Source organism: Danio aesculapii, chromosome 19, assembly GCF_903798145.1.
Source record: "Danio aesculapii chromosome 19, fDanAes4.1, whole genome shotgun sequence".
Lineage (NCBI taxonomy): Eukaryota > Metazoa > Chordata > Actinopteri > Cypriniformes > Danionidae > Danio > Danio aesculapii.
Window position 1 is genome coordinate 31,870,572 of NC_079453.1, and position 14,089 is coordinate 31,884,660.

Below are 14,089 nucleotides of genomic sequence, written 5' to 3' on the forward strand. Positions count from 1 at the left end.
GTGCTAGTGTATTCCTACTGACAAAATAAACTTTTTTTTAATTATTAAAATATTTTTGACTCATTCTACACTGTGCAATTTGGGTTATAGCTTGGGCAACAGATTGCTTAAACACTGGATAATGCTAAGACACATACTGTATATGTGTTTATGTATAAAATTGTGTGACGAAAAAATTATGTCTGAATACCCCATAAGTTGTCAATGCACATGCATTGAGCTCCTGTGTAGGTGTACATATTAAATGGAGATCCAATCTCAAACGACACTCTAAATCATCCCACAGTTCCACACTTAGGTGCTTTGACTGTGAGGTAGATGTCTGCCTAAAGCATGTCTCATTGTGGTCTCAGAATAATTGAACAATGAGGATGTAATGCTTCTAGAAATGGTATGCTCATGAATACCTTTTTGAAAGCTAAAATGATGAATGGGACAACCAAGAGTCTTGAGAACTTAATGGACATTTGGAACTGGTGGTCATCGCAAGTCCAAGAGACCTCGAGTGCACATGAAATGGGATTTGGCCCTAATTGCATGCAAGTTACACTGACAGCATTTAGAAATATATGAATTAATTAATTCATTTACTGCTTTAAAGCGACTTGAAATTGAGAATGAAAGAAGAACTTTAAATCATCAGAAAGCAGCAGGATATAAATGCTTTGACAAGTCTAAGTTAGTTTACTTTTTAGTTTTACCCTGAGTATACAGATAGGTGAGAGTGTGTTTGTCAGGCCCACTCACCTGTTTTGAGCACACTTAGAATTGCACAGTCTTCCAAAAAGCAAGGGGTGCTTATAAGAAGGTTTCTGGTGCATATGGAGAGGTCACCTGCAGGTGGTTTGTCAACCCCACTCACCTGCGTGAAGCAGCACTAGGAATTGCACGCTTAACCCAAACCCTTTGAATGCCAAAATCTTTGAGAGATTTTGAATGGCAAAATAGCACCTAATATAATACAAGGAAGTCTGAATAAGTTACAAAATGTACAAACTCTTCAGAGTGAAAATATCTTCACGACAGATATGAACTGTATGATTTTCCCATACATGGTCTCAGTGTGCATGCGTTGACCACCTCTCCCAAACTGCACCTTAAATCATCACAGTCTACCTTTGAGTCCACACTTCAGTGACGTAATGCCCCTCTGACTATCAAGTCCACTCAGAGACCTCCGCAGTGCTAACTCAGCAGAAGTGTGCAAAGGGGGTACTTGTGAGCCCCTACCGAACGCTAAATAATAAATAGAACAGGGGTGCCCAAACTCCCAAAGGATCGATGTCTTGCAGAGTTTAGTTTAAGTTTAACCAGGATGTTTCTAGTATACATAGAAAGAGTTTGATTATCTGGTTCAATTGTGTCTGATTAGGGTTGGAGCTAAACTCTGCAGGACATTGATTGATCGCGAATTATGTAGCCAGAAGTATGTACTGTATGGCTGCATTTCGTCTTTTAGATGAACACTACGGGGCGGTATGACGCCATTCCTTTTCGCGCTTACCAGCTGACCGCTTACCTCCATATCGACGACTTTCCCGCTGTTACCAGTTGTCCAGTTAGCTCGCCATGTACATCGGTGGACTTGAGATGTAGAGAGGAGTTGACCATGACGATGGAGTTGGTGAGTCTGGTGAAGAACAGTTCAAAAAAGCAGGTAAGACAAAAACAGAAGCCAAAATATAAAAATAAACAAGTAAATAACAGGGTGAGAATGTGGTAAAATCTGAAAACGAGGTAACAATCGGGGCGAGGGCTTTTCTTTTTCTGGATTGCTTTTTAAAAAGGTTGGTTGGGTTAAGGACAGTGGGTGGGCGGGTCAATCGGTGCTTTTGAAAACACTATTGGTTGGGTTTATGGCAGGAGGAGGGTGGGTCAGTTGTTGGGTCAGTCAACAGCGACAAAGGTGGATTTACGTGAGAACAGCAGGCGCGAATGGCACCGGTGAGAGAAATTTGAGATCTGAAAAAGCGTACACAGCAGCCTCTGGTGGATTCGCAAGAAAAACATACCTTCTTGGACATATTTGGCCCTTTCTATAAATGTATATATTGGTACATTTTCAGATTGAGCCTGCGTTGACATTGGTCCTACAAGACTGAAGTTGGCCATCCCTGGAATAGGACACCCTATGGGATGGGGTATCTATTGCATCCCCTACAGTGGCACTGTGCTACAGGCTTTATCTCCAACCAGTCCTAAAATATTTGATTAGAAGTTACTGAGTTTAAAGACTTTGATTACCTGGTTCAGGAGTGCTTCATTAGACTAACTGAACTCTGTAGGTCTTCAAGGTTTGGACTCAAGCTTTAATAAACAAACATTTAATTAGTGTTGTTTACTGTATAAATTACTGCTTGGATTTTACATCCAAAGGCATCTTCATAATTGTCTGACGTGCTTACTTCATCATTCTGCCCTCTACAGTTAGATGTCTTCGTGTTTACATTAATGGCAAGAATCATGTGATGGCCACAAACAATAGCTATTCTGTCCACTTAGACATGCCTCATTTCACCTTCCCCATTGCCACAGCGTCTCATCGCCTTCTCGGGGGGGCCACATCCTCGTCAGGCACCAACACAAACACACACACACCTGCTGTCGTAGCCTGAAGGAGAAGGGTTAAATCCCCCCACCCTTATACACACAAATAAACAGTGCTCGTGCAAACCGTCCGCTCGCATACTCACACACTCTTGCTCCCCCTCGCTCCTACACCAGCAGTCAGTTGTTATTTAGGGGGAGGGGGTGAGGCTAGCAGAGGTCTTTGTGAAGAGAGAGAGAGAGAGAGAGAGAGATAGAGAGAGAGAGAGAGAGAAAGAGAGAGGAACAGAGCGTTCTATTTCTCATAGATGAGCAGCTGCTAGGCAGGACTGTCTTGAAAGCAGAGAGACAGTGAGAGAGACCATTTGGTGCCTGAACGCGAGCGAGCGAGCGAGTGAACGAGGGAGGGGGAGAAAGAGAGAGAGAGAGAGAAACACACACACACTCAGCGTGAGCCTGTGGTTTAAGCAGACACTAGCCGTGCATTTAGGGAAACCCACAGTCTCAGCTCCCTGGGATAAAGGAGTGTTGTTCCTGGCCCTGCTCTTTTTCCCCCTTTTCATTCTTTTATTTTAATCCCTCCATCCTTTCTCTTCTTCCTTTTTGCCTGCGGAAAGAGCTGGACCGCTGTTCTCTCCTTGAAACACGCCGAGCCGGTAAGCAGGCACTCTAACTATTTCTGTTTCTTGCTTCTCCTTTTTTTAGTGTCAGTTTTGCTTCATTCATCCTTGTTAGCACTTGGGTAGAGAGATGTGGTAGGTGATGCTGTACCGGCATCCATCTCAGCCGGCTTATTCCAGGACTGGGTGCGGAAGAAGGAAAGCGAGGGATTGGAGGAGAGGGAAAGGGGTTGTTCTACTTTTTCAGCCCCACAATCGGTCAACTGGGGCTTGTCCTCTTTCACTGCAGCACATGGCAGAATACACTCATAAACAACATGCCCTGTAAATGTACCCATCTGCTTTAGCAAGGCTAATTAACACCTATTTGATTTATCAATATACATTAAGTAAGGCCAGTGGTGCATAAGGAAGCTTTTTATGGGTAAGGGATGCTTTTCTAGATGTGAGCCTGCAAACATTTTTTCCCATGCTTGATCTTCTTGACATGTTATTCCCAGGTGACATTTGCAGTGGCATTCGTCGTAAACGGTAAACCACACAGGGCTAATTAGGTTGCATGAGGTTGTATGCTTGTGCATTGTTGTAGCTAAAAACATGTAGCATGCGAAAGGCTGAGAGAAATGAACGAAACCATGAATGGAGTCAAGAACCACTCCTTTTTTTTGGTCCGTTCACCAATATGAGCGAGGTATGGGAAATTCACACCTGATGGGGGTTAGATAGAGGCAGAGGTATGAATGAACCTCTAAAATATGGAGTCTGGTCATACATGTATGGATAGGGATGCTTTCAATTCTACGACTACCGGAATGGCAGGGAAAAAAACTAGGGTTGGGTTGCTGTAAATGAATTTGCAAGGGTGGTGAGGTTTCATTTTCAGTCATTACATGAAATATTTTTCCCTCGCACAAATATTAAAGACTCTTGAGCTTAAATTTCACTAAATCTAACATATAATCCACTCATGACCAATCTGATAACCATTCAAATACGATTACATGCTGTTGATTGCAAAATATAGTGAGTGCATGTATATTATGACTACCTGCATCCATCATAAATGCTTTCCAAACCAAAAAACTTCTGAACATGATCACCAAATATTCCTCCCAAGTTTGTGTTAGTACCACAAACACATCAAGATGTCATCATAGCACAAATAGATGCTTCACCTTTTTTATGAAATCTATCTGAGGCTGAAAATGTATTTACTTGTCTGTTGCTAGGACACTCCCTTTGAACATTTTATACGAGGCCTCTGATTGGCTGCAGCCAATGATGCAAGTTTCTCACCCCAAATCTTTCCCCTTCGCCCATGGAAACATGCCTGTCTGCATTTCTTCCTCTCCATCTCTCCACCTCCGTGTCAGGGACCGTCTGAACCTTGACTCTATATCTCTTCTTTGTCACATTCATGATGTTACACAGCTCTTTGTTGTACTCCTATTCCAGATGAACTACACCAAAAATCAACATGAGCATTAATGCTCAATCCAGCTATTTATTGTCAGCGTTTCTCTCTGTGCTGATTTGTGGTTTTGCCCCTGCGCTGGTGGCACAGACTCTGACCCCCACCTTCACAAGAGCATTATATATGTGCTGTAGTGTAAGTGGGTCAGGGTGGAGAGTGTGGCGTGTCATGTGTGTCTCAGAGAAGTGGCCTGAAGCTGGACAGTCATAGAGCGTGGGAATCAGGAGAGCTTGGAGATGAAATGTCTTTGACGCTAACCTAGGGACAAACGTCCAGCATCACCACTGCAACTTGAGCCATACGTGCATTATAATGTATGTGCATCAAGCTCAGAGCATGAACATTGTGAAGCTTCCTTGATCACATGAAGCTAGAACAGGCATTTTGTCAAGATATTTCTTTATATATAAACTGGTTTAAAGTCTGGTAGTAGCATAACTAGAAATCCTTCATCCTGAACATCCGGTGAAGGATAGGATGATGAAGCAAGAAAAGAAAGACGTAGAAACTGATAATAACAAAAACATCAGGCTCAAGAAAGGTCTAAATGCAAAACTAACATTGGTGTTGCTTTTACATATTTGAAGGCAATTCTAAAAAATTACAACATGGCTGCAGTTCCTCTTTTGGATTGGCACACAAGATTTAATTAGCTTTTGATGGGTTTTGCTAATATAGTATTTTACAGAATATAGTGTACATAGATTCATATTAAATGTAGTTAATTTAACAATAACTGTAAAAAGTCATTTACAAATGCTTTCTACTCTAGCAATGTGGGTGAGATCTTATGCTTGCTATTCCTAGTCTCTGTGAAATGTCAAGCTTCAAATGGTCAGTTCACCCATGAACAAGAACATTCTGATCTATTGGTATCTTTTATCCCCCTCGTTTTGATTCTTCTGCAAACACGAGAGACAATATATTTAAAAGAGTGTTGTCTACCGCAACCCCCAACATTAAAACGAACACATTAATAAATTAATTTATTATATAAAATTGTACTCAAACACCATCCAAACAAATCCTGAAAATATGTGAATTTTCGATAATAATACAAATATTCATATAGGGAGAATTGGTCCCTATACTAAAGTTTTACTGCATTTATTATATCAAGACATTTAAATATATATTTGCCTAAATATTTTTTTATTAAAAAACATTCTTACAATGTAACATTTACAAAAAATAATCTTCAACTGATGTCTAAAATATCTTGAATAAATTATTATTTTTTAAATATTTGATGTTTCTTTAACTCTAGGATATGTCATGTTAAGTTTCTATTACTCAGAATAATTTTAGACATCAATTTCTCAAAGAATTCATTTATTTTATACTTTATATCTCAATCCATTACTGTCGTAAGGATGGGAATTTATTTTCTTGACTTGAAATATATTTTGAAATACTTTTGGTTATTTAAAGGTTTGAATGTATTTTATTTTGCTTCACATTTATGGAATTAATTTAGCTTTTATTTTAAATATATTTTAACCAAAAAAAAAAAAACATTTCCCATATGAGTTAATACAAAAACAATAAGTGTGGATTCCCTGAGCCAAACCAACAGCAAAAATGACTGTTCCCAAACAGGTTTTCTCAAACCGCTGGTTCAAACTATATTGAGTGAAAATTAGAGAGATTTAAAACAAGAATAGACGGGATTTAAAAGCAAAGTGAGTGGTGGCATCCCTGATACACAGATCCTCATCTCCTCTTGTCTATCTGCCCTGCAAAATCAGACCAGTGAGAAAAGAGGAACGTTCGCTCATATTAATTGCTTTCATATTAATAAAGTTTCAAAAGGAAGCTTAAAAATTTGTCTCGCTAGACAAGGCTGAATGAAAAACATTGACTAAATGAAGAAAAAAAAGTTTTAGTGTTTTTTTTTTGCAATATCTGCTTTGTGCACGAGTATGTGAAGTGATATATGATTTAAAAGGATTTGCAGTCTTCAGCTTTGTGCCATTTGTCTCTATGAGGATGCTGACATCTTTTATGAGAGGCCTAATGGATTAACATTGCAACTTCAATGAAACACAAGGCTAATTTGGAAAAACCTGATAACACAGATGAATCAAATCTAACCAAATTCTGACAACTGATAACCTGTGTGCTTTCAAAATGATGGATTATTGTCTATACTTCAGTTCAAATGACATTAAAAACACACATACTACTTTTTTCCTGTCTGATCCCGTCCTAAAATCCCACTATACTTTCACTTTAACGACTTTAATGACTTACAGGAATAATACCCCCCTTATTCTGTCATATTAATGAAGTTTCAAAAGGAAGCTTAAAAATTTGTCTCGCTAGACAAGGTCAGGCTCTTCATCCAACTTTCCTTAGCGCCTATAATTAATTGAAAGAATCTGCAACTTCATTAACCCTCGATGTGTTTAACTGTTAGGAACGTAATTGTGATTGATTTCACCATTTTCAAGATCACTGTCTCGCTTCGAGCACGCTTTGGCACCAATCCTTCAAACAAAATTAAACTCAATTTACGTGAGCATAGTAAAAGGAGCTATACAATATGCGCATCCCTCAGAACAGCTGTCACAGGAAATGGTCACAGATATTATGTTAGGTCACAGTGACTTGTGTTCACATTTTGATTTCCTACAGGCGAAAAGTGAGAGCTGAGACAGCGCTATGTGATACGGTTTGTGCATCTGCACTCGTAGCATGTAGACACTTTACACTGTGCAGACTCATAGATCTCTTTCAGAAGGACAAGGATGTGTCTCGATGACAGAGGGTTGTCTAAAAGACCTTTTTTATGCTTTTGCATGCATTTTATGATCACCGATTTTGGAAATATGAGAGATTTGCAGTAGTATACTGTATATCCAGTGTTAGTTTTTCCATATGGCTAATATATGTACAGTGCTCAGCATAATTGAGTACACCCCATTTTGAAAATGAATATTTTTATCCATTTCTCAGTGAATATAGGCAATGTATTGTGGTGCATTTAAACAAAACATTAAAAAAAAATTAGTCACCAACATATTTAGAAATTCAAAGAAAATACAATTAAATTCAAGCAAAACATTGCAAAAATAAATAAATGACAACCTACAAAATATAAACTAATTTTTTTTTAAATGTTTGCTTCTCTTGATTTTTCCTCTTTTTTTTTTTAAATGTGTCTATCATTTTTCTATAACATATAAATTTGGGTGTACTAATTAGTTTTTGGACCTTTATTGTAAGTTATTTTGTTAGATAAGCTCCAGATTTTTTGCTTTAGTACTGACTAATGTATATGCACAAATAAAATATTGTATAGTTTCCTATTAAAAATGTGAATTTAAAAGATAAATTTGTGAGGGGTGTACTTATATATGCTGAGCACAGTATATAACACAAATGTATATACAAATAAAACATATATTTCGAATATGTATATATATATATATATATATATATATATATATATATATATATATATATATATATATATATATATATATATATATATATTTAACACTTGTGTACTGTACAAGTTGACTACCCTGTCGTTATGTTAGTGGCTGTTTTTGCCCTATTGTCTTCCCATTGATTACAAAACCTGGACACCATATAATCAGGCATTCTTGATTGTTGGTGGTTTTTCCTGTTGGGAAGAGGTAAAATATGTAATTTAGACCCTTTAAACAGGCCCGTGCAAAAAAGTTTCTAGCTTTTATAAACACTTGCTATGTTTATTGTATTGAGTAGCATTAGGAACATCGAATAAGATCATGCGTATTTTATAAATACTAATAAACAGCCAACATTTAAATAATAAGCCACTAGTTAATAGTTTATATTAACTATACTATAGTTTTACCACATTTATCATATCAAAACATTTAAATATATACTTTTTGCCTAATTATGTTCTAAGAACATACATTACACTAAAAAAGGATTCATTGAATTTATTATTTTTTTTTAAGGTAAGTGGTTACAAACAATTTATATGGGCTAAATTTAAACAAACAAATTAAGTTGAACGTACTACATTTAATTCAGCTCATATAAATTATTTGCAACAATTTTAGCAGAAATATTTTTTTTCAGTCTACAATGTACATTTACAAAAAAATCTTCAATTGATGTCTAAAATGTCTTAAAAGAAAATACTTAAAAGATATGATGTTTCTTTAACTCTAGGACGTGTCATGTTACGTTTCTATTACTCAAAATTATTTTATTCCGCAATTTAATTTGTTTTAAAAAATATAATTTGTTTTATTTATTTTAATGTATACTTTAGATCTCCATCCATTATTGTTGTAAGAATGGGAATTTATTTTCTTGACTTTGAAATTTTGAAATACTTTTCCTTATACTTTCCTTTTCCTCCTACTTTTTGTTTATATGGAGGTTTGAATGCCTTTTATTGTGCTTTACATTCATAAAATAAATTTAGCTTTTATTTTAAATATATTTTAGCCAAAAAAAAAAACAACATTTCCCATATGGGTTAATACTAAAATCATAAAGTGTAGATTCACTGACCAAAAACAATAGCAAAAATGACAGTTACCAAACTGGTTTTCCCAAAATATTGGTTCAAATTATATAGGGAGTGAAAATGAAAGAGGATTAAATCAAGAATAGATGGGTTTAAAGGCAAAGTGAGTGATGGTGGCGCTGATACACAGATCCTCATCTCCTCTTATCTGTCTATCTGCCCTGCGAAATCAGACCAGCGAGAAAAGAGGAACGTTTGCTGCCAGACATCCAGCCAAACACTTTGATGAGCAATCAGAAGCTTGAGGAGCAAGTTCACACAAACCCAAATATCCTCGCTCCAAGTTTTTAAACTGGGTCATATTGAAATTTACATTAGTTATGGGTATCAGAAGTCTGTTTGTGATCACGCTGTGCATTCTACCAAACACTTCTTCTTGGTGTAAATTTTTCAGATTTCTCAGTAGAAGGCAAATAAAAGAGCCAGCATGCGGTACATCAAATGCACTCAGTCTAGAAAACCATTTAAAAAGCATACAGTATGACTGCAGTGTTAAATCATGGTTCACTTTGAAAAAAATTGTCTCACTGAAAACACTTAAAATTTGGGTTTTATTTGTTTATTTGTTCATAAATTTAGGTAACATGAAGTAACAAAAGAAAACACATTTGAATGATTTATTAATCATAGTTAATTTCAACATTTGCTATTATTACAATCAAACCCAGGGGGGCTATTACTTCAGGGGGGCTAATAATTCTGACTTCAACTGTATGTGATCCTGAATGACAAAACCAGTTTTATGTTGCATAAATACATGACATTGGACAAAATAACAGATTTTTTTTATTCCAAAACTTTAAGTAAATTTTCAGTAAAGATCATGTTCCATAAAGACATTCTGCAAATTCCCTACTCGAAAAATATCAAAACTTTATTTTGGATAAATAATATGCATTGCTAAGAACTCCATTGGTTCAATTTTTAAGGTATTTTTCTCAGTATTTAGATTTTCTGATCCTCTTAGATTCTGCATTTTCACATAGTCATATCTCTTAAAGTCATAATCAAATATTATCCTATAACAAACCACATCAGTGGAAATATTATTTTTCAGCTTTCAGGTGATGTATAAATCCCAATTTAACAAAATATTTACACTTATGACTGCACTGGTAAAAACATGATCAATTAGTCATGACAACATATGCTTTTAGTTCATTGTAACTTATTAAACTAAGTTAATCATGTTCTAACTTAATTTTATAAGTTACACAAGGTGTTTAAGTCAGTTTAACAAAATATAAGTTCAATGGACTTTAATTTGATTCAGCTTAAAGATTTAATGCAACCGGGATTTTTTTACAGTGTGATTTTGTGGTTCATGGTCACATACTGTAAATGAAAAAAAATTTATGAAGGACTATAAAAGATACACAACATTCCATTTTCAAATAAGAATAACAAATAAAAAGACAAAAGATAATCCATGATTCATTTCTTTTAAAAAATGTCAAGTTTGATATTAAGTACATTTTGTTTCATCTGAGAATAATTGTTTTAGCATTCAGATTTCTTCCCACACTGTTTTGAATAATGCAGATCTTTTTATAAGGTTGATCATGGTTAGCTTGCTAAAAAATCCCACATAAGGTCTCTATCATGAACTCCTATGTCGGCCCATTACAATGACAAACATAAACCACCTCTGTAAATTCAAGTTGGATAATCATGAACTAAAGACTTGTTTCCTCTTGCATCAACATTAGTTTTGTCATATAGAGATCAGTTCACAAGAGGTCAGCTAAGACAACCTGTATTATCTGGTATTAACCTTTGACCATTATGTTTGGATTTCTTTAGATTTTTCTCTCTTATTTCATCATATTGATGTGCGAAGATACCAATATATACTGCTCATGAGAGAGCGAGAAAGCATGTGAGTGAAAATGACGTTGATGGTGACTATTTTTGATTAAAATCCATTTGTTTAGGAGTGATTTCTCACAACATCTCTCATAATGATGACATGCTCTGTCAATAGGCAGAGAGTAGATAGTCTTCTGTTGGAAGCGCATTTGAAAGTCCAATCAAATGGATTATCTCTGGACAAAAGTAGATGAGCTCAAAACTTTTTTAGACCCCATTTACACCTGTGTTTAGCATCACCCACTTGTGAGTGGATTGATGAAAACACATCTTATTACAAAGTGTAAACGGAGCCCAGGACATCGTTCACAGACGTGTGACGAGAGCTTTATTCCAAGGAGATTGCAAGTGTTCTTGCTATATTTAGCACCTGCGTTTGCTCCCTGACCTTGAGCAGGTGTGTTCCACACGGGGAGTAAGAAAGCGAGAGATGGGGAAGTGGGTGAAACAGACACAAACTGGCAGGTAAACCTCAGTGCAGTGTTGTTCGCTTGATGAGCTGCCAGAATGGCTCAATCACACCAATAGCTGTGAGGTTCGGCCTTTTGTTTACATTTCAGAACACTTTTAAATATAAAGATTCCAAGAGTTTTTTTTTTTTTTTGGTTTTGTAGTGATGCCATAAAACCCCTAAAGACTATTTAAAATAACCTTTTTCTGTAAGTGTGTAAAGCATTTTAATAATCTAAATAACCTTTTCCACTACAAAGAACCTTTTTAGGTAAACTGAAATGAACTTACAGTAAATGTTTATTAAATATATTTGTAATTAAACATTTGTAATCACAAATAATCAATTTTAAATGCATTAACTTGTACTATTCACAGTGTAAAAAATTCTGTACATTTTATGGTAAATAAATAGAAGCTTGCCAGAATTTTACAATAAAAAAAAGGTAGAAAGTTTAAAAAAAGTCATAGTTTTATGGTAAATTTATGTTATTGTATCATGATAACACACAGATGAATTGAAATTCTAACATCTACACATTGTTCCTTTGTCACACAGATGAATAACATATTAAGGAAACTTACTGTTAACAAGGTTAAATTTGTACAAAATAAAGTACTGCCACTCACAGTAATTTTTGGTCACACTTTATTTTTGATGGTCTGTTTGTTGAATTTAAGTTACATTGCATCTACATGCCAACTAATTCTCATTAGACTATACGTACACTGTTAGGTTGGGGTTGGGGTTAGTGTAAGTTGACATGTACTTGCAAAGTTTCTTATAGTCAGTAAAATGTCTGTTGAAGGAGCAGTATCAACAGATATTAAGCAGACAGTCTACTAATACTCAAATAGACCATCAAGAGAAAGTGTTACCTTGTTTTTTACATTGCAGTTAAATTCCTAATAAAGTGCTTTACGTGTGCTTATCTTAGTCAACAAATTAATAAATATAAAAAAAATAATAATACATTAATAAACTTTCATTAAAATAATACCTTGAAAAAGGCCCCTTAACATACTACTTTAAATTTCACATTATAAAAAACACTTTGAGTGGTATTTAAGATTGGTAAGATATAGTGTACACTTTCAATACACTAAAAGTGGAAGTAGATTACATGAATTTTTAGTTATACACTGTAATACCCAAAAAGTTAAGGTAACTCAAACTGTTTGAGGAAACCGATTGCAACAAATCATTTAAGTTAAAGACTAATCCTAATGAGTATTGTGAACTTACACCATTTGAGAAAATAAAGCAATTTGAGCACAGCAAAACACAATAAATGAAGAGAACTCAAACCAACTGAGTACTGTAAAACCCAATAAGTTAAGGCAACTCAAACCGTTTGAGGACACCCATTGCAACAAACCATTTGAGCTAATCGATATGAGTACCTTGAACTTATTCCATTTAATTTGAAGTAATGAGGTATTTAATTAACTCATTACCTTCAACACTGAGTTCAAAACTCTTTTCAAATGAGTAGAATTAACTTTCAGTCAATTTTGAGTTAACTACACTCATTTCATTAGATAAAGCTGACTGTTGGGTTTTACAGTGTAATATTATTTACAAGAATTGTTTTCAATAAATATACTTTGATTTAAAGTATACTACATAAAGTACGCTATGTGTGCATTCGGTAGGCTAAAGTAAATCCCTTTGTAAAACTTCCCTTTCCTCCGATTCAGCAGCCTATGGGAGAAATTACTAGAAATAATAAACAGCAGAAAACGGTCAAACTACTTGCTCTACAAACAAGTGTTTGCATGACTATACAGACAAAGCAGAATAATATAATAAGAAAATATCAGTTTGCAACATCAAGCAGCAGAATGAGCTGTTTTTAACGTCTAAAAATGAATGGAAGTGAATGAGACCGAAAGTCTCGAGCCACAAAAGATTTAAAAGGCTGTGCCTGCTCTTATGCAAAGAATAAGGTCAATAAGAACCTTTTATCCACTATAAAGAACCTTTTTGAAATGTTAAGGTTCCATGGATGGTAAAGATTCTTTATGGATCAACGCCAATGAAGAACCTTTATTTTTAAGAGTGTAAGGGCAAAGACAATACAATATCACACTACTAGGGGCACGTGTTTGTGTGGGTCATTCAACTAATGATGCTTTCCTATGTTTGTTGACAAGACTGCTGCTTAAAACACATTGGGATATTATGGTTTTAAATAAACAAGCTAAAAATGAGCCTGGTGGAATTTAGCTATTATAGATCTACACATTGCAACTGTTTTTCTATTAAGAGGACAATGGAGAAAAAATCCAAAAAATCCATTCTTGACTGTTCGTTTGATGTCAGCTCATTATTTTCCATTATATTTTTGCTAATAAGGCTCTAAAAACGCAATTCCAAAATCTAAAGATTGGTTTTGCCCCATAATTAAATTCCAGTAATCAAAAGAAATGAGAAAAATGACGAGAGATTCTCTGCGATCAAGACTTTTGTCTCCTGTCAGCCCTTGAGCAAAGACACACAATGCTAATTTGCAATTGCCCTGCGCTCTTTTCTCTGCTCTCAGCCTTTTTTCCCCTTTAGCGCCATGGATGGAAAGAGAGAATGGGGGA

The 14,089-nt window shown here is 35.4% G+C and overlaps 1 protein-coding gene across 3 annotated transcripts in view; it reads left to right on the forward strand.

Moving 5' to 3' along the window:
- Window positions 1-2,920: 2,920 nt before the first annotated feature.
- The window catches only part of fam49al (family with sequence similarity 49 member A, like), a 47,698-nt gene continuing 36,529 nt past the window's right edge, over window positions 2,921-14,089 (forward strand). For 2 of the 3 annotated variants that reach the window (XM_056479877.1, XM_056479882.1), the window contains exon 1: window positions 2,921-3,203. The gene's annotated coding sequence lies outside the window, so the exon portion shown is untranslated. The remainder of the gene's footprint in view (window positions 3,204-14,089) is intronic. The other variant, XM_056479880.1, reaches the window with a different exon arrangement.